The 20,984-nt window shown below is 35.2% G+C and overlaps 1 protein-coding gene across 1 annotated transcript in view; it reads right to left on the bottom strand.

Moving 5' to 3' along the window:
- Positions 1-20,984, bottom strand: part of WDR70 (WD repeat domain 70) — a 272,504-nt gene that overhangs the window by 104,342 nt on the left and 147,178 nt on the right. The gene's annotated exons all lie outside the window — the stretch shown is intronic.

Consider the following 20,984-nt stretch of genomic DNA (forward strand, 5'->3'; position numbering starts at 1 on the left):
AGTTATAAGTTCTAACCCTCTACAACAGTGGCCTCCAAACAATTCTGACTATACACTCTGATCAGTAAAACTGTTGAATATACACCCTCTATATACACACACATTAATTTCTAAATTACTTACATGTGTTAATGTACTGTTATATAACACACCCAGAAAACACACTGAAAAAATAAGTCATTGAAAAAAGAATGATGTCCCTCTCTAGATCCCAGAAAAAGATTTCATGCCTCTGGGGGAGAAGCAGAAACAAAATTGTCTGCCCTGGGTTTTCAACAAGTAACAAGAAACAGCAGTCCAAGGCTGGGGGAGGTACAGAGTACCCTCTTGCTCAAAGTCCCAGGCAAAGGAGCACTGTCACTAAGGAAGGCTAAAACAAGATCCTTATGACCCAGAGAGAGAGAGAGAGAGAGAGAGAGAGAGAGAGAAATCCCATAAAATACAGAACAACAAAGACGAGTTCAGCAACTACTGGGCAGAAACTATCCAAGCCAAAGCACTATGGAATATATCTAAAGTTCTAAAAGAGGTGAAAAAAAAGTCAATCTGATATTCTACAGGCAATGAAAATATACTTCACAAGGTAAAATAAAGACTTTTTCAGATGAATGAGAGCTGAGATAATTCATTTAACAAGAAATGTTAAAGGAAGTTCTTCAGGAAGAACAACGATGATACAAATGGAAATGTGAATCTACACAAAGAAAGAAAGAGTACCACAAATGGTAAAATTGAATAAAAATGTAAAAGATATTTTTTAAAATGTTTAAGTCTCTTTAAAAGATAAATGACTAAAGTAAAACAATATATTGCAAGATATATAGCATATGTTCAAATAAAATATAGGTCAACAAAAGCAGAAAGGTTGGGAGAAAGATATGGAAGTACAGTTTTATACTATACTTGCAATGTATAGTATCATTTGAAGAGAGACTTTGATACATTAAAGATATATATTACAAAGTCTAGAGCAATCACTAACATATTTTTATAATGAATATATAACTGGAGATAAAATGGAAATGAAACAAAAACAGGAAGAGATAATAAATAAGAACCATGGGATAAATATAAAACAAACAGCAACATGGTAGGTTAAAATCCAATCTCATAAATAATTACATTAATTACAAATTATCTAAAAACTAATTAAAAGATAAAGACGGTCAGATTGCATTAGATGAAAGCAAGACTCAGCAGATTCTGTCTTTTAAAATACAAATTCTGTCTTTTAAATATGAAGACTTAGATAGGTTGTTACAGTAAATGGATGGGGAGAAATGTGCCAGGTAAACATAACTAAAAGAAAGCTGGAGTAACTATATTAAATGTCCAATAAAGTGTCAGAACAAGGAATAAAATTAGAGGCAAAGAAGAAAATTTCACAATAATAAAGAGTCAACTGATCAAGAACACGTAACAATCTTAAATGCATATGCCACTAATAATAGAGATTCAAAATAGGAAAGCAAACTTAACAGAAATAAAAAAATATAGCAAATCCATATTTATAGTTGTATACTTCAACATTCATCTCTCAGTGACCGGTAGAACAAGTATACCCCTCCTTGTTCCCCCCAAAAATCAGTAAGGATACGGAAAACCTCAAAAGCAATTCCAAACAAGTTGAGCTAACTGACATTTATATAACACTTCACCCAACAGCAAATGAAAATGCATTCTTTTCAGGTAGACAATGAACACACTCTGGGCCATAAAACAAATATAAACACACTAAAAATGACCAAAATCATAAAAAAGTATGTACACTGTCAAAAAACAAAATTACACAACCAATCAATAACAGAAATGTATCAGAAAATATATCTTTTCCAAAACATTTGGAAAATTAAGAAACACAAAGAAAAATCACAAGGGATAGTAGAAAAACTATGAAAACACAATATATCAAAATTCATGGTATTCAGCTAAAACAGAACACAGAAGAAAAATATAGCATTAACTGCATACATTAAAAAAAAAAAAAAGGAAGGCCTCAAATTAATGATCTAAGATTCAACCTTAAGAAATTAGAAAAAAGAGAGAAAATTAAAGCAAATAAAAGGAAGGAGATCATAAAAATGAAAGTAAACAATGAATAAAATAGAAAACAGAGAAATCAAAACCTGGTTCCTTGAGAAGATCAACAAAATTAATAAACCTTAAGCTGGATTAATGAAAAAAAAATTAGAGACAATATCAAACATCAATATCTTGAATGAAAGAGAAGATATCACCATAAAGCTCAACAACATTAAAAGGATAATAAGGGAATTTTATGAACAAGTTTATATAAACATTTGATAATTTAGATGGACAAATGTCCTTGAAAGACACTACCAAAGTTCATTCAATTAAGAAATAAATAACTGGAATATTCTATATGATTAAAAAGTTGAATATATAGTTACAAATCTTCCCCTCAAGAAAACTCTAGATGGCTTCACTATTTACTTCTAGCAAACATTTAAGAAAGAATTAATACCCACTCTATACAAACTCTTCCAGAACACAGAACAGGAAACACTTCCCAACACTCATTCTATAAGGCCCGCACTACACTGATGCCAAAACCAAAGTCACTACAAGAAAACTATGGTTCCATATTATGCCAATAAACAGAGACACAAAAATCCTTATCAAAATATCAGTAAATTCAAAGTAGCAGTGTATAAACATAATGATGCACCACAATTAAGTGGTATTTAAACCAGGAATGCAAAGAATTTAAAGAAATGAAAATTAAACAATATAATGTACCATATCAACAGACAATAAAAGATATATGATCATCTTAATCCATGCGAAATAAATATTTCACAAAAAATCCAACATTCATTCATAATAAAAACTCTCCACATACTAGGAAGAAGATGGAACTTCCTCACCCTGATTGAGGACACATATGAAAAACTTAACAAGTAAAATAAATAGTAATGAAGAAAGGCTGAATGGTTTCCTCTTATGGTTGAGAACAAAGCCATGATATCAAATTCTCACCATGTCTTTATGCTGAAGTTGCCAGCCAGGGCAACAAGATGAATAAAAGAAATTAAAGGCTTATAGACTGGAAAGAAGTAAAACCATCTTTATTAAGAGACCACATGATCATATACATAGAAAAACCCAAGAATTGGGGCGCCTGGGTGGCTTAGTCAGTTAAGCGTCCGACTTTCGCTTAGGTCATGATCTCGCGGTTTGTGGGTTCAAGCCCCGCGTCGGGCTCTGTGCTGACTGCCAGCTCGGAGCCTGGAGCCTGTTTCAGTCTGCGACTCCCTCTCTCTCTGACCCTCCCCTGCTCACGCTGTCTCTCTCTCCTAGAAATAAATTTAAAAAAAAAAAAAACATTTAACAAAAAAAGAAAAACCCAAGAATCTATAAAAATGCTACTAGAGCTAATAGTGAGTTTAACAAAGTCACAGGGTATTAGGTCAATAATCAATTTTATCTCTGTTGACTAGCAAAACTTACATGTTGAGATTATGAAAATAATACTGTTAATATGGTATGAGTAAACATGGAATCTGACAAGATATGTGTAGCATCTTTACACTGAAAACCATAAAATGCTTCTGACAGAAATTAAAGGAGATCTACATATATGAGAAGATATACTATATTCATGGATCAGTAGTCAATATTGTTAAGATTTCAATTCTCCCCTAGTTAAATCTTTAGACTGAACACAAGTTCAAAGTTCGAGCAGAGTTTTTTTTGAGATAGAAATTGGGTAAGATAATTCTAAAACTTATATGGAAATGCAAACAACTTGGAACAGCCTGCACAATTTTGAAAAAGAACAAAATTGGGGAATTCTACCTTGGTTTCCATATTATAACACCCCACATTATAACACCAATCACATAAGTCGTAATTACACATATTAACATCTATTCCTTCTACAAGAAGGCCTACTTCAGAGTAAGTTTGCTCTGTCTGTCTGTCTCTATCTCTTTTTAAATTTTTGTATGCCTAAGGTCTGCACCATCTCTTAAACATAACAGGAACACAACACACATTGAATCCTCAATAAATGTTTGTTGAAGAATAAAAGAAATTCACTGCTTATCTAAGCATTTTAGACATCAACTTTATTGAGCTATAACCAATATACAATAAATACAATTGATTTTCAAGTGTATAGACTTCAAATGGCCAGCATTTTTTATCAAATATTTATGATTTATTCCAAATTAGAGTTTGAGGTTTTTAAAAAAATAACTTTAGCATATCCTCCCCCTAAGTTTTGCTTGGGAACTTCATTGAATGCTTAACATTACCAAACCCTAGTTTACAGAGCTATCAAACCCAGTGCCTGACATAAGATTGCACTGACTACATTTTAGGAATTAATGACTAGCAAAATGTAATTTCAAGTAAAAGTGTGGAAACAGTACACACAGAAACATTAAAAAGGCATCCTGGAATTCCAGGATTTAAAGCAGCCTAATGGGGAGCCAGGAGACTAGAAGCCATCAACAGTGTGACAGACACTGCTAGCAGCATACTCCAACATCGATTCTCTTTTCTTCTCTGTTAAAGTCTATATTTCCCAACCTCTCTTGCAACTAGATGTGATGAAATGTAGAAAGAAAGCTTTGACCAACTCAGTATAAATGGAAGATTAGCATAGGATTTTGGGAAAGTCTCAAAAAGAAGATTGCAGACCCTTCTTCAACTCTTCTTGTTTACTCCTTCCTCTGCCAGCAACTTGGACATGATGCTGGACTCCAGCAGCAGCTTATCAGAGCAACAAAATAGCAGGTACCTTGATCCTTGACACTAGAGCCATGAAACCAACTCTAGAATACCGTCTGCTATGTCTAGACTTCTCTTTCTGAGAGAACAAGAGGAAGGAAGAAAAAGGAAAAGAAAAGAAAAGAGAAGAGAAGAGAAGAGAAGAGAAGAGAAGAGAAAAGAAAAGAAAAGAAAAGAAAAGAAAAGAAAAGAAAGAAAAGAAAAGAAAAGAAAAAAAGAAAAGAAAGAAAAGAAAAGAAAAGGAAAGAAAAGAAAGAAAAGAAAAAAGAAAGGAAAAGAAAAAAGAAAAGAAAAGAAAAAAGAAAAGAAAAGAAAAGAAAAGAGGGAAGGGAAGGGAAAGAGGTTGCTTGGGATTCTTTCTCTCTCCATCTCTACCCCTCTCCCACTTGCACTGCCTCTGTCTCTCAAACTTCTAAATACATATATATTTTATGTATTAATTATATATAATATATATTTCATATACACATACACATATAATGTATTTATACTTATCAGTAGTCCATTTCTTTTTGCTAATAACATTCCACTATATGGACATACCACATTTTGTTTATCCATTTACCAAATAAAGGTTATTGGGTTGTTTCCAGTTTGAGGTGATTACAAAGAATACCCCTGAAAATATTCATGTATTTTTTATTATTTTGTAAAAATAAGTTTTCATATCTCTTGGCTAAATACAGTACCTAGAAATGGGTTGTTGATCATATATATGTTTAACTGTATAAGTAACTACTAAGCTGTTTTTCAAAGTGGCTGTTTCATTATGGATTCCCACCAGCAGTATATGAGACATCTAATTGCCCCATACAGAAATATGATCACTTGGTTTTCATAAGCCATTCCAAAAGGTGGGGCTTGGTATTTTGAGTTTAACTTACATTCCCTATATGATTAATGATATTGAGGATCTTTCTATGTATTATTTGCCATCCATTTCTCTTCTTTGGTGAAGTGTCTCTAAATCTTTGGCCCATTTTAAATTTTTGTTTTTTACTTCCCTATTACTGTATTTTGAGTTATTTGGATACTCTATACAAGTCCTTTATCAGATATGTGTTTAGCAAATATGTTCCAAGTTTGTAGATTGCCTTTTTTAAAACCATCTTTCAAATAGCAGATATTTTAAATTCTGATGAAGTACTTTTATCAAAATTTTTAATGCCATATCGAAGAAATCTTTGCCTGACCAAGGTCACAGAAGTTGTATGTTTTCTTCTAGAAATTTTATACTTCAAAGTTTTACAACTAGGTCTATGATCTATTAAAATTACTTCTTATACCTGGTATAAAGTCAAAGTTCTTTTATATGTGTGTTTTTGTGTATATACACACACGTATGCATAAATGTGTATACATATATATGGATATCAAGTTATGTGTTTGTATGTGTGTATACACACACGTACACATAAATGTGTATACATATATATAGATATCGAGTTGTTCCTGCACCATTTATATCTGGGAATTATAAAACCTTACCCCCTACTGAAAGTATTCCATATAGCTTGACTCTTAACTCAGTTCACTATGCTTCCCATAGTTAATATGGACAAAAAATTGTGAAATACCTTGTGTGTCTTTTCTTTCTACCCTTGGCTCTGCAACTATGGAGATAAACTATGATCATTTCTCTTTTTTTATAACTGAACATCTCCAAAAGTCATATGCTACTTTAAAATTATGATATAAGAGACCCCACACAAGCATAAAATATCATTATCATTATCTGGCTTGTTTAAAATTTTTCATCTCTAAAAACTGGGATAATAATACCAACAATAAAGGGATTAAATGAGATTAGGGATGTAAATGTGTCTAGGAGAATACTTGGAACACAGTAGGCACTCAATAAATACTAGTTCCTTTCTGCTCTTTCTCTTAGACTATAAATAAAATGTTAAAGCTAATAAAATCAACAACTAAGTATTTCCATTTGTTTCAGTGGTATATTAACAGGTTTAGCTAGTAGCTAGTTATCTAAGTAACAGAAAGAAAAAAAAAAAGCAGCTTACCTAACCTATAGATGTGTGAAATACAATTTACAGAACATCTGATAGTGACTAATTACGCTATGGTTTCATGGCTCTGATTCCCTGAATCTATGCTTTAAAAAAATGGATGCTAAAGTGGTAGGCCATTAGGTATCTGTCTAAACATTTTATGCTGAAGAACACATATTTTGAAACTTGGAGAGAGATCTGGTCTTGTAAAATTAAAACTGTGCTTCATAAAAAAGATTTAAAAATAGAAGAAGGATCTGCCTGAGCCTTTCTGGACACACAATGAAAACACCCAGAAGACAAGAAAAAGACACAGGTGGGGTCATTACACTGCCCCAGGCACAAATGCTTTCTGTCTTAAAATTTTGAATTCCTTCCAGATACAAGTTCTAAACTTTCTGGCATCGGCTGCATAAATGCATCACAGCATTTGGCAGAAGTTGAGGGAAGCATTAATTTTGCATAGAAATCACTTAAAAGATCTTGGTTTAATTTTTCTCGAAAGACTACACAAGCAACTTGAGTGATGTAAAAGCCTAAAATTTGCTGGCGCTCTTGGCAAAAATGACCTTTCTTTCCAAAAATGCCCAAACATGAAGGTATTGAAATTTCAGAAATGGGAAAAATGTTCTAGATTATATATAAACCCACAATAATCTTTACAAACACATATAATTCACATATGCACACAGAAACTGCACTAAGAATACAATTGCATTCAGAAGATATATATTGGGTGATAATGTTTTATACTTATAATTATTAAAGTTAAGGCCTTATGAAATCTACAGCTAGGCTAACAGATAAATGCTACAATAAATAACCACTTACATCCTTACATTTACAGCCAATTGATTTTCAACAAAGATGCCAAAACAATTCATGGAAAAAGAACTGTTTTGAAAAGCCTTTTCAAAAAATGCTGCTGGGCCACCTGGCTGGCTCAGTTAGAAGAGCATGAAAGTCTTGATCTCGGTGTCATGAGTCATGAGTTTGAGCCCCATGTTGGGTGTAGAGATTACTTAATAAATATTTTTTTTTAGCGGCTGCTAAAACAACCAGATATCCATATGCAAAACAGTGAATATGAACCTTTACCTCACATAATACAAAAATTAACTCAAAACAGATCACAGAGATAAATTTAAAACTCTTAAAACATGACCTTAGATTACAAAATGATTTCTTAGATACCACACTAAAATCACAAATGATAAAAGGAAAAAAAAATAAGTTGGATGGCATTAAAAATGTATGGGTTTCAAAAGATACTATGAAGAAAATTTAAGGACAAGCCATAGATTTGGAAAAAGTATTTATAAATCATACATCTGACAAGAGATTAGTACCCAGAATATTTAAAGAACTTTTACAAGTCAATAAAAAGATGAGTAACAATTTTTAAATAGGCAAAGATATGAATACATATTTACTAAAGAATACCTATAAATGCCCAATAAGCCCATGAAAAGATGCTTGATATTAAGGAAATACAAATCAAAATCACAATGAGATACAACTTCATACCCGCTAGAGAGCTATAATCAAAAGACAGACAAGAATAAGTGTTGATGAGGAAGTAAAGAAACTGGAATTCTCATACAATATTGGTAGGAATAGAAAATGGTGAGGCCAATTTGGAAAACAATTTGCCAGTTTAATAAAATATTAAACATAGATTTACCACATGACTCAGCAATTCCACTCCTAGGTATCCATGCAAGAAAACTGAAAACATACCCCTATGCAACAAAGTTAACATGACTGTTCATAGAAGCAATATTCATAATAGCCAAAAATTGGAAACCCAATGTCCATCAACTGATGAATGGATAAACAAAATGTGAAATACAATGGAAAACTATTTCAGAATAAAAAGTACACACTGCAATAAAAAGTACTGATACACACTGCATATGACTTTTCTGAGGCTGTCACAGCAAATTACAAACTGGGTGACTTACAACAGCAAAAATGTATTCTTTCACAGTTCTGGTAGCCAGCAATCCACTCCTTCTGGAGGTGTTGGAGGGGAACCCTTCCTTGCTTCTTCCAGCTTCTCATAACTGTTAGCATTGCTCAGCTTCACTGACTTATAACCATACCACCCCAATCTGTCCCTCTGTCTTTACATAACCTTCCCCTCTGTGTCATCTGTTTTTTTGTCTCTTAAGGACACTTGTCATTAGATTTAGTGCCCACCTGGATAATCTAATATAATCTCATCTAAAGATCCTTAACAATTACATCTCTGAAGCTCCCTTTTCCAAGCAAGATAACATTCATAGGTTCTAGTAATTTGACACAGAAATATCTTTGGGCGGTGGGGGTGGGTTACCATTCAACCAATTACATACTATAATATGGATGAAACTTAAAACACATTAAGCTAAGTGAAAGAAGCTGGATATAATAGGTCATATATTACATGATCCAATTTATCTGAAAGCAGATTAGTGGTTGCCTAGGACTGGCGGGTAGGAATGGGGAATGACTGAACATGACTTCTTTTTTGGGTAACAAAGATGTTACAAATTATATTGTTGTTATGGCTGCACAACTCTCTAAATACATGAAAAGTCATTTAATTTCCCTATCCCCTTCTAGTTTCAGCTGGAATCAGTGTCATTAAAAGTCTCATTAATTCCTAGAATGATTATCAGCATCTAAATATTCCTGAAGACCACTCTAGGAAATCTCAGATGAGAAAGTTGGTCAAATGGAATTAAAAGAGAACTGATTTAAAAGATATACCAATATTTATTAGATTAAATTTACTCCCTAATCTTATAAGCCAAATTACTTAATGGGAGAGAAAAACTAGGGGGAGATGTCATCACCTCATGAGGCAGCACCCAGAGAAAAGAAAGCAACGCTCAATTGGAAAGATCTGGAAATGATTCCACAGGGTGTGTACTTTGGGAAGACATGAGATTCTGCAAGTGAAATTTAGGACAGACGGGAATCCTAGAAACCGATATAGAGAATGCAAAGATAGGTGGCTTGCAGAAGCACGGCTTATTCTAGGAATAAGTAGTTTGCTTTGACAAGAAGATGAGGTGTCCAGTAGGCACAAGTGGAAGATGAGACATTACAATCAATGGCAATAACAAGATCATAAAGGGTATCCTATGAGACATACTGGGATTATGGTCTTTATGGCCTAGGAGACTCTGAAGCCAGTAAACAGGAATGGCTTAAGTTATTTAACCAGTCCTGTGTTTCAGAAAACTACTTGGGTATCAGTGGGCAAGACTTCTTGGAGGAGACAAGTCTGTACCAGATAGCCCTAGTGAGATGATCAGGGCTTGGGGTAAGGCAAGGGAGTATGGACGGTGTAAAGGAAAACTCTGATAAGGGCTAGAGTGGTGTGCCATTCATTCAGCAAGGTGTGAAATGTGTGGTATAGAACACAAAATAATAATATTAAAGGAGGTGAGAACAAGCTAATGAAATACTTGTGTGACAGCCAGGTGGAGAATCTTGTACAGAGTGTGTGAAAGGAACACAATTAGCAGTCATTAGAATGAAGACAGAGATACAATTGTGAGAGAAGGCAGGACCCCCTCCCCCTCCCCTCATTGGAACAGAGCATGGAGGAATAAGGAGCAAAAAGGAAAAGGAGTGAACTAGGAGACAAGAAAGTACAAGGCAGGAGAGAACAGTGTTAGGAAAGCCAGGAAGGAGAAAGTTCAAAAGGAAGGTGTGATCAAGAGTATAAATTGCAAAGAGATAATGAGTAAAATAAAGAGTGAAAAGCCCTCATTAGATTTAACAGGTAACGGTCAGGGATGAGGCCTGCAAGAACAATTTCTGCAGAATGATGGGGGCAGTCAGAATGCTATGGAACTAGAGATGGGAATGATAAGGGAAAGACAGCTGATGAAGAGGGCTCCTGCATAAAATGCTATTTAAATACAGACAGGAATCAAGAAAACCCAACTAGGATAAAAAGGAACAGAACTGAGGAGATAATACAACATTTGGCTCCTAAAGAGAAGGGACTGTGAGGTAGATTTGAGGGAGGGAAAAATCATGAGCAAAGACTTTGAAAGGAATAGTGCGTAGGCTGATTATAGTTATAGTGGTTGTAGGACAGGAGGGAGGGTTGCACACATGTCTGCAGACAAGGATGAAAGAAAAGACCAGGAATGCAAACCCAGTTAGGGAGTGTACACAGTATATGGAAACTTTGGGAAACAAGAGTCAACACCAGTAAGAGGTTTACGATCAGGAAGGGCAGGCCTGAACTCCCTTCCTGGGCAAGCACTGTACTCCAAAGTTGGGCTAGATTGATGCTCTAGTAACACGGCTTGATCCATTGCTGCCAAGTATGGGACCAGCAATGAAGACAGTGTTGCTGACAGATGTCCTAAACAAAGGAGAATGATACTATTATTAACATAAATGGAGAATTTGAGAAGACACAAGGAAATGAAATTAAATTAATAAATATCTAGTGCTTCTAACAGCTTTTATTTCTGACCAACTGGAAATGAACACAAAGAGGTCACTGATAGATATCAATTCTCCTGGAGAGGGTATTGAGAATACACAGAAGAATTCTATAATTCTCCAACTGCACTTCTATGTACTTGATTCAGAAGCAGAAAATTCACAATGAACCCACCCAGGGCATAAAGGAAGTCATTCAGTGCTAGTCCAGTAATTAATAACTCTTATAACACGTATCGAGATAAGAAGTCACATGTGGATTTGGCTTTAAAATGTGAAGATGAAATGTGTCTATAATTACAGATGACTATTTAATTTATGTTAAGAAATAATTACTACCTCCTGAGAAAAGCAAGACAGAACCCAGTGGGTGGAGGTAGAGAATGGGGAGATAGGAAGGAAAAGGACACAGGCTGTGGTAGTCAGCACAGGATAAAGTAGATATGACAAATCCTACAGAAATCTGCCTCCACCCACCCTTTACCCTGGTGCTGCCAGGGCTCAACAGTATTTCCTGACCAGCTTCTCCCTGGACATTAGCAGGTGTAAGCAGGCTTTCCAACAAGCCACTGAAATACAGAGCCATCATTCTTCATGATTACAGCCATTCTTCTTTATTTTTTTTTTAAATACCTCTGAAATACAATACATATACAAAGTATTCACTCATTCAACCAAGTTTTAAAGCAGTAGACTCCACATCTGCAAAACAGATTCTAAAGATAAAATTGTATGTGCCAAAGAGTGATTCAGTGCAAATTTGAAAATGAGATAAATATTCTTCTTTTGAAAGAGAATGGATGGTTTTTCCTTACTGAAAAGTTAAACAATGCTTAATCAAGTTGTAGAGTTAAGTAGTGAAGTCAATGTTACTTTAGAAGTTTACACTAAAAATAGTGGACCTTTAAAATGTCTCTAACAAATAATCTATAACAGAACTCTTGGACTTGGACGATTATTCCCAGAAATCATGAATGCCAAAGTGTATTTGATAATTTAGAACACTGAACTAATAATCTAAATAAAAGCTAAGATTTTGGACTGATAATCATGATAGCTCACATTTACGTGCTTCGAATGAAGCAAGCATTGTTCCAAGCGCTTTATCATTTAACCCTCAAAACTCTATTATAAAGAAAGTATTATTAGTATCTCTATTTTACAGAACAAAACTAAAGCACAAAATGATTAAGTAATGATTTATGTCAATATTCAGTTAAACAGGATAATCAACTACTATACCCACTGCCTACGCCTGTTTCATAGTCTTGTCTACACGAACCCATGGAAACAGGAAAAGTCACAACAATTTTGGATGATAGGCTATCAATATTAATGGTTCAAGTAATACTTTTACTTAACGAAGAACAGTGTAAAATGCCCATATCTATAAAACTAATGCAAAATAAAGCTCAATAGTATCTGTATCTTGCATCTTTTGTGAATAAACAGTGATTTTAAAAGTCTTTTGGAAAGTATATATGTTACAGAAATATAGTTAAAATATATTCCAACTTTTCTCTTGTAATGGAGATAGATAATCAATGAGAAAACATTTTTAAAGGATAGAAGGGTAAGGGATTCCATTTATTTTAAGTGCCTTTGTGCCCCAATGCTCACTTTTCCGTCCCCCATAGGCCTGTGACACATTTGTTCACAAGCCACGCATTTTCCACCTAAATAAGCTCTCTGTTAGACACTCTTAAAACAAATTTCAAAGTGGACTAACACTTTCTGTGTGTAGAGAAGGAGGAACAGCATGTAGGAGAATCAGCAGCAGCTGATGCACAGAATTCAAATGGGGAAATAAACAAGGTGAATCCAGGGAAAGTTTTAAAATTTACCACACACAGTTTACAACCTTGCACAGAGCCTAGGAACTACTAGGATCAAGAGAGCAGGGAGCCCCACCCATGTAGCATTTTGCCATCAGAAACAAAGTCATTTGAGAAAATGATAAAGAAGTTCTACACACAAGGACAGCCCATGCCAAAAACAGAGGCTGAAAGTGCAAACTCTCCAAATGCTGTCTGGAGTTAATGGCTACATGAAGACACAAATAAAGAGTTGCTCACTGTCTACACTATTACCATTAAATATAATAATATTAATAAAAGCTAAACGTGTATTAAGTTTGTATTATACCAGCACTATGCTAAGGCCCTTTTATCTCATTTTAAACTCAATATTGAAGTAGATACCTTTATTTTTAAAATTTTATAGATAAGGTGTGAAAGGTTGTATAATTTGACATGATCACACAGTGAGAGAGTTATGATTCTAATCCAGGTCAACCTAATTGTAGAGGTACTAAAAGATAATTATGTGTAGACCTGTGGTTGTATAATTATTGTATTAAATTAGACCAGATACTACTAAGTAGAAAGAGTATTCCAAGGTTATATGGCTAGATGTGTCGTATAGCAACTTTGAAAAATAAAATACAATTTATAATACTGTTCGTCTAGTTTCCCAAAACACTCATCACATGTCTCCCTAAAATATTAAAAGGTTTGACTTCATTGTTTGATGAATTAGTTACATAGTGGTCAGCACAAAACTTTAATTTACTCCAGGAGAAATGAGGACCAGAACACAATTGCAAAAATAACCCATCCTATAACCGAAAAGGCTATCAAAGGTTAAATATCCTAGTAAGGCAGATACTGCTTTAGTAAACTTAAATAAACAAAAGTTTTCAGAAACTTCCCCCACCCCCAGGAGTTGTCTCAAGTGTACTATGAGATCTGGGATTTAGAATCTGATGAAATTAGTGACATTTAGTGATGTTCACTCCTCTAGTGAAATATCAAAAGTTTATTGCTTTAGACTCTGCTGCCCAACTGTAGCTATATGGATAGTTCTCTGGGATTTTTGTTTTGTTTTGTTTTTGCAGGGCTAGGGGGTATATGTGAGTTGCCCAAAATAGTGTTTATTTGTACTTTTTAAAGAGAAAGTCTGTAGATAGCCCCCTAGACCACCAAAGAGATACAACAAAGGTCAAGAATGTAGCCCTAGGTAATCTAAAATTTACACCAGCCCAAGTAAGACCTCAGAGAGCTGACTGTATATTTAGACTGCACTTATTTGATCTCTCTTAGAATGTCTTTTCCTAAATTACTTTGGTTGGTGTTTGACTTATATTGTTGGGTGCAACAAAAAATAGTAACATAAATACAATACAAAAAAATGACTAAGAGTGAGGACAATAAAGTCAGATCTGTTTTTAAAATCCTCTCTCCTCACTTACTATATGTTCTTGTACAAGTCATTTAACCTGTCACAGTCTCAGCTTCCTAATCTGAAAATAATATTTCACAGAGTTATTTTTAGGAATGAATGACAGGGCACCTGGGTGGCTCAGTCGGTTAAGCGTCCGACTTTGGCTCAGGTCATGATCTCACGGTTCGTAGGTTTGAGCTCTGGTCGGGTTCTGTGCTGACAGCCAGCTCAGAGCCTAGAGGCTGTTTCCAATTCTGTGTCTCCCTCTCTCTCTGACCCTCCCCTGCTCACGCTCTCTGTCTGTCTCTCTCTCTCAGAAATAAATAAAACATTTTAAAAAAAAGGAATGAATGACAAAATATACATAAAGTACTTAGAGCAGTGTGTTATGCATAGTAAGTGACCAATTACTACAAACATACTACAGTGTTTATTGCAAGGATATTGTCTATATATATCAACCAGTGTCCTCTATATGAGGGGCCACTGGGAAGCAATTTACTTGTATACACTATTGAAAGGAAAAGCTCTATGTTTTCATCTTGGGTATCTTGGGACTCTTTTAACTAAGCATGTTCACATCTTTGCTCTGGTCACTAGCAAGTTTAGAACTGACTCTAAAATCCAACTTTGTCCACTGAGAAGCAAAACCTTCTACTAACAATCTTTTCTGAACTAACTTTATCCCTTCACCCCTACTTTCCCATGGCCCTAAATGCTGCATTTTTAAAATAATGTTGTGTTACTATTATTATTTTGAGCTTCTTCAAATTCTTTTTTGGAATGAGACAAGATGCATAAAAAATAAACAAATTAACAAACCAGCAGAAAAAATAAATAGTGCTGTTTTTGAACTGGCAATGTCGGTTAAAAAAAAAAAAAGTCACTTTACTAATTCAAAGGTATATTGGCTACTGAGTGAGGAGAAAAATTTAATTCTCTGAACTTCCAAAAGTAGAATCTGCCCTATACCACTCTCTCAAAGGAAAGCTGAATCAAGAGACATAAGTCAAAGGGGTGCCTGGGTGGCTCAGTTGGTTAAGTGTGTGACTTTGCTCAGGTCATGATCTCGTGGTTTGCTGAGTTCGAGTCCCACATTGAGGCTCTGTGCTGACAGCTCAGAGACTGAATCTTGCTTCAGATTCTGTGTCTCCCTCTCTCTCTGCCCCTCCCCTGCTCATGCTCAGTCTCTCTCTGTCTCAAAAATAAACACTAAAAAAAAAAAAACAAAAAAANAATGATAATGAGAGTTTGACACAAAGAGTGATGAAGTAATGGGGGAGTGCAGCAATATGCTATTCCTTTGAGGTGAACGTTTGTATGTTCTGAAAGTTAAGTAACTTCTAGAATTCAATGAAGGGTATTTCAAAAAGAAGGTATAAATTAAAAGAAATGGGTTTAATTGCATCAATTCCTGAGACAAGCCAAAACAAAGATCCTAGTTTTAGTTTTACTGGACCCACAGCAATGGCAGGTAATATCCAGACTGACTTAAGGTCCCTTTATTTTCTGACTCAGATGAATGGAAATGTGCCATAGCTGTCGTGTGGTAAGCAGATGAGACACCAAAGGGGCTGAGCTGTTGGCCAAAGACAAAGGGGGAAAAAATTCAAAATGTAAGCCAAAGAAGCTTTCCATAGCTGCTTGGCAATACAGTGTCTAAATAAACTATCTTAATTTGATTCACATGTAGTGAGTGGAAAATTAAAAACAGGGCAGTAAAAAACTTTTAAAAATTATGTGAATTCGTTAAATAGGTAAAATTATAAAGCAGTATCACTATTATACACATGTTGATATCAGGATTATTTGAGTTTCTATAGATACTGTAATTCCATATCATTAAAAAATTCTATATTGTCTTGGGCAAACAACAGATACAATTTTTACAAGAAGAAAACTATGACCTCTAAAGAATCTATAAGAGAGAAAAAAAATCCAGTAATTTTTAAGTATATTATTGGAAATTTTTAGGACAGCAAAAATTAAATGGTATGTTAAGGAAGAGAAGAGACTTTAAAGACAAAATAGAGATGATCTTCTAAGGAAAAATGGACCATAATATGTTTGAGGGACTTCTTGTTTGTAAAAGCTGTTATCTATCATAAAAATTCCATTGTGGGCACCCAGTCTACTGAAAGCTGTAAGAAAGAAATTGACTCTATGTTGGATTATTCACAATAATGAAACAGATAAAAGTTAATACACTGAAATTCAAATTTCCTTCAGACTATAATCAAATCTCTGAGTATTCCAAATATTTAACTATTCCAAAATTGCTGGCAGAGTTAGATTTTTTTTGTCCTTTTTCTTTTCTTTGCTCTTCCAGAAGTGAAAATATTTAAAAATTTCCCTTCTTTCTTTACCTTTCTTCCTTCCAATAAGTCAAAAAGATACACCAAGAAATGCTCTAAGTGTTAGAAATAGAGCACTGATTGAAACAAACATCCATGTCCTTATGAAGCTGTTAGTCTAGTTACATACACTAATTCATTTTCTTGTCCCTTTATTTCAACATCTCTTTGCAGTGTGCCTTCAAGGGACACAGAATTTGGAGAAACAGACCAGGAAGTAGAAAAATAAAATTTAATAGCATCATCAGGGTTAAGACACTGTAAGAAAATTAAAATTTCAAATATGCTATTCAAATGAAAATACAGTAGGTGGAAGAGACATGGGTCAGGTTCAGACCAGGGCCCACCTGTGGGAGCATCTTTTCACTTCCCGAGGCTTAATTTATCACTTTTCTGTGTTTCTACAGGGTTGTGTATAGTTACACCTCTTGTATAAAACTTATCATATGACATATTTTACACTGCACATTTTTCTCTCCATTAGACTGTGACCTTTGTGAGGACAAAATCCAATTCTTCACATTTTTGTGTCACTAGCACAAAGAGTTGTGTCATGCAAATGAGTTCAAGTAAGTTTACTGAATTTATAGCCTTTAAGTATAAGAAGAATATTAACATATATAAAACATTATATCTTAATCATTAAGTTAAAAAAAACACTTAGAATAGGGAAGATGTCAGTAGAGCAGAAGGACTCTATGCTTGCCTTGTCCCATGGATATGACTAGATAACTATCAAATCATCCTAAATACCTCAGAACAAATGCCACAAATAAAGGTACAGAAGAGGCCACATTGAAGAAGGTAGAAAGTGTGGAGATAGGGTTTGGGAGAGAAGTAGATGGTGGCCACTGTGGTGGGGAGGGAGTCGCAGTTGCAAAGAAGGGCAAGAGACAAATAAGCACAAAGTGGAGCACATGGTGAATACAAATCCCCATAACAATTGGCCTGGAAGGTGAGAGGGCCCAAATTTCATGAGTTCTTGCAACTAATGAGGCTTAAAGCCTGGAGTTTTAAAGGTCAGTGTGCTTGGCTCTGGGAGAGCTCAGAGGACATTGGGGTTGCTCGTGGAGAAAAGGGAGGCAAAAAGCCTGGGAACATACAGTGTGGAAACAATGATCTGAAGAACACCTGGGGAATACAGTGGGAAGGTTATTCACTTACCTTAGAGCATGTCCCAGAGAGGCAGTGTTCACAGAGACCCCCCCTGGGAACAAAGAAATTGGCCATTTCCCTCCTTAGTCCTTCAGCAAAAGCATGAGGGCCACCCGTGGGAACCAGTGCTGTGCTGATACTTGCTACCTAACTTGCTTACACCAAGCGCCACCCCTATGCTGCTGTGGAACCACCCCTCCCAGTAACACTGACCTCAGTCCCAGCACAGTGAGACTACTGCTTCCCCAGAATATGGGCATAAACCCCTGCCCACACCACATCTCTCGCACAAGAGATTTCTGGAGCCTTGGTTCCTGAAAGGGTGTCAATAGGTCTCATTTCATAAAGAGACCAGAATACATCTAGTTAAAGTGCATCATATTCAGCCCAGGAACAAAAACCTGCCCAAAACATGTGAAGACAATCTCTGCAGACAACTGGCCTGAAGGATAAACTGGCCAAAACAAAACAGCAGAGCACATGCAGCACACACTGGAGACACTCACAGAAGCACTAGGCCCTGGGAAACAAGGAATAACACATGGCAGGGCACTATAGGACCTCTTCTTCATAAAGGCATTACCTTCAAGAACAGGAGACATAGTTGACCTCCCTAACATAGAAAAGGGCACAGAGGCTTAGGCGAAATGAGAAGACAGAGAAAATTATCCCAAATGAAAGAACACCACAAGGCCATAGAAGAAGATCTAAGTGAATGAAACAGATATAAGTAACATAACTGACAGAGAATTTAAAGTAATGATCATAAGGATATTCACTGGATTTGAGGAAAAAATGGAAGGCATGAAACAGACCCTTAACACAGGAATAAGGAATAACACAGCAGAGATTAAGGGTACAATAAATGAAATGAGAAATAAGCTTGATGGAAAAAACAGGATGGAAGAAGCAACAGAATGAATCAGTGACCTAGAAAACAGAGTAATGGAAAGTAATCAAACTGGAAGAAAGAGAGAAAAAATAAGAATAGACTCAGAAAACTCAGTGACACCATCAAATGTAACATTCCTAGGAGTCCCAGAAGAAGAATAGAAAGAAAGGGGGGCAGAAAATTTATATGAAGAAAAATAACTGAAGAATTCCCTAATCTGGGGAAGGAAACAGATATCCAAATCAAAATCAACATAAGCAAATCCACACCAAGACATACTGAAATTAAATAGGTGAAATATAGTGATTTAAAAAAATTTTAAGCAGCAAGAAAGAAACAGAAGAAGCAGAAGCAGAAGAAGAGGAGGAAGAGGAAGGTGAAAGTAACTTACATAGGAAAACCCATAAGGCTAGCAGGAGATTTTTCAGCAGAAACTTTCCAAGACAAAAGGAAGTAACATGATATATCCTAAGTGCTGAATGGAAAAAATCTGAGGCCAAACTTACTCTATCAGCAAGGCTATCAATCAGAATAGAAAGAGAGAGAAAGAATTTCCCAGACAAACAAAAACTAATGGAGCTCATAACCACTAAATCAGGCCTGCAAGCAATATTTTTTTAATGTTTATTTTTGAGAGACAGATTGAGCAGGGAAGGGGCAGAGAGAGAGGTAGATGGGAGTGCAGAGCCCAATGCAGGGCTCAAACTCATGAACTCTGAGATCAAGACCTGAGCCAAAGTCGGACACTTAACCAACTGAGCCACACGGGCACCCCTGCAAGCAATATTAAAGAGGACTCTCTCAGTGGAAAAGAGACCTAAAGTGACAATATTAAGACAGGAAAAACAAAAGCAGTAAAAAAAATATTTGTGTAAAAAATAAGTTAAGCAATTCACAGAATAAAAGGATCTAAAATATAACAATATATATCTAACTGTGGAGAGAATGGGTTCAAACTTAAGGGACCATCAACTTAGTATAGTCTTCTCTTGCAGAAGATGTTATATGCAAACCTAATGGTAACTATATATCAAAAACCATTAATAAATATGCAAAGACTAAAGAGAAAGAAATCTAAATATATTATTAAAGAAAATCAGCAAACCATGAAAGACAGAAAGATAAGAAAGGATCAGGGAAACTCATCAGACACAACCATAAAACAAATAATAAAATGGTACTAAATACACATCTATCAATAATTATTTTGGATGTCAGGACGCCTGAGTGGCTCAGTCAGTTAAGTGATCAAATTCAGCTCAGGTCATGATCTCATAGTTCATGAGTTCAAGCCCCACTTCGGGCTCTATGCCGACAGCTCAGAGCCTAGAACCTGCTTCAGATTCTATGTCTCCCTCTCTCTCTGCCCCTCCCCTGTTCATACTCTGTGTCTCTCCAAAAAATAAACATTAAAAAAATTTTAATAAAAATTACTTTGAATCTCAATGGACTAAACACTCCAATCAAAAGACACAGGGTGACAAAATGTATTAAAAAATACAACTCACCTATATGCTGCCTACAAGAAAATCATTTTAGAGCTAAAGACACCTGCAGAGTGAAAGTGAGGGGGTGTAGAAACATCTACCATCCAAACTGATGTTCAAAGAAAGCTGGAGTAACAATACTTATATCAGACAAAACATACTTTTAAAACAAAGATGGTAATAAAAGACAAAGAAAGACACTATATACTAATAAAGGGGACAATCCATCCAATAAGAAGACATAATAATTGTAAATATTTATGCACCACACATAAAACACTCAAATACATGAAACAGTTAATAACAAACATAAAGGAACTAACTGATAGTAATACAATAATAACAGAGGACTTTAACATCCCACTTACATCAATGGACAGATTATCTGAACAGAAAATCAACAAGAAAACAAAGGCTTTGAGCGGAACACTGGAACAGATGGATTTAACAGATATATTCAGAACATTCCATCCTAAAACAAAACACACATTCTTTTCAAGTGCACATGGGACATTCTCCAGAACAGATCACATGTTAGCCCACAAAACAAGACTCAACAAATTCAAGAAGACTGAAGTCATACCATGCACCTTTTCTGACCACAATGCTATAAAACTAAAAGTCAACCACAAGAAAAAAATCTGGAAAGACC

Source organism: Crocuta crocuta, unplaced genomic scaffold, assembly GCF_008692635.1.
Source record: "Crocuta crocuta isolate KB4526 unplaced genomic scaffold, BGI_CrCroc_1.0 scaffold4, whole genome shotgun sequence".
Lineage (NCBI taxonomy): Eukaryota > Metazoa > Chordata > Mammalia > Carnivora > Hyaenidae > Crocuta > Crocuta crocuta.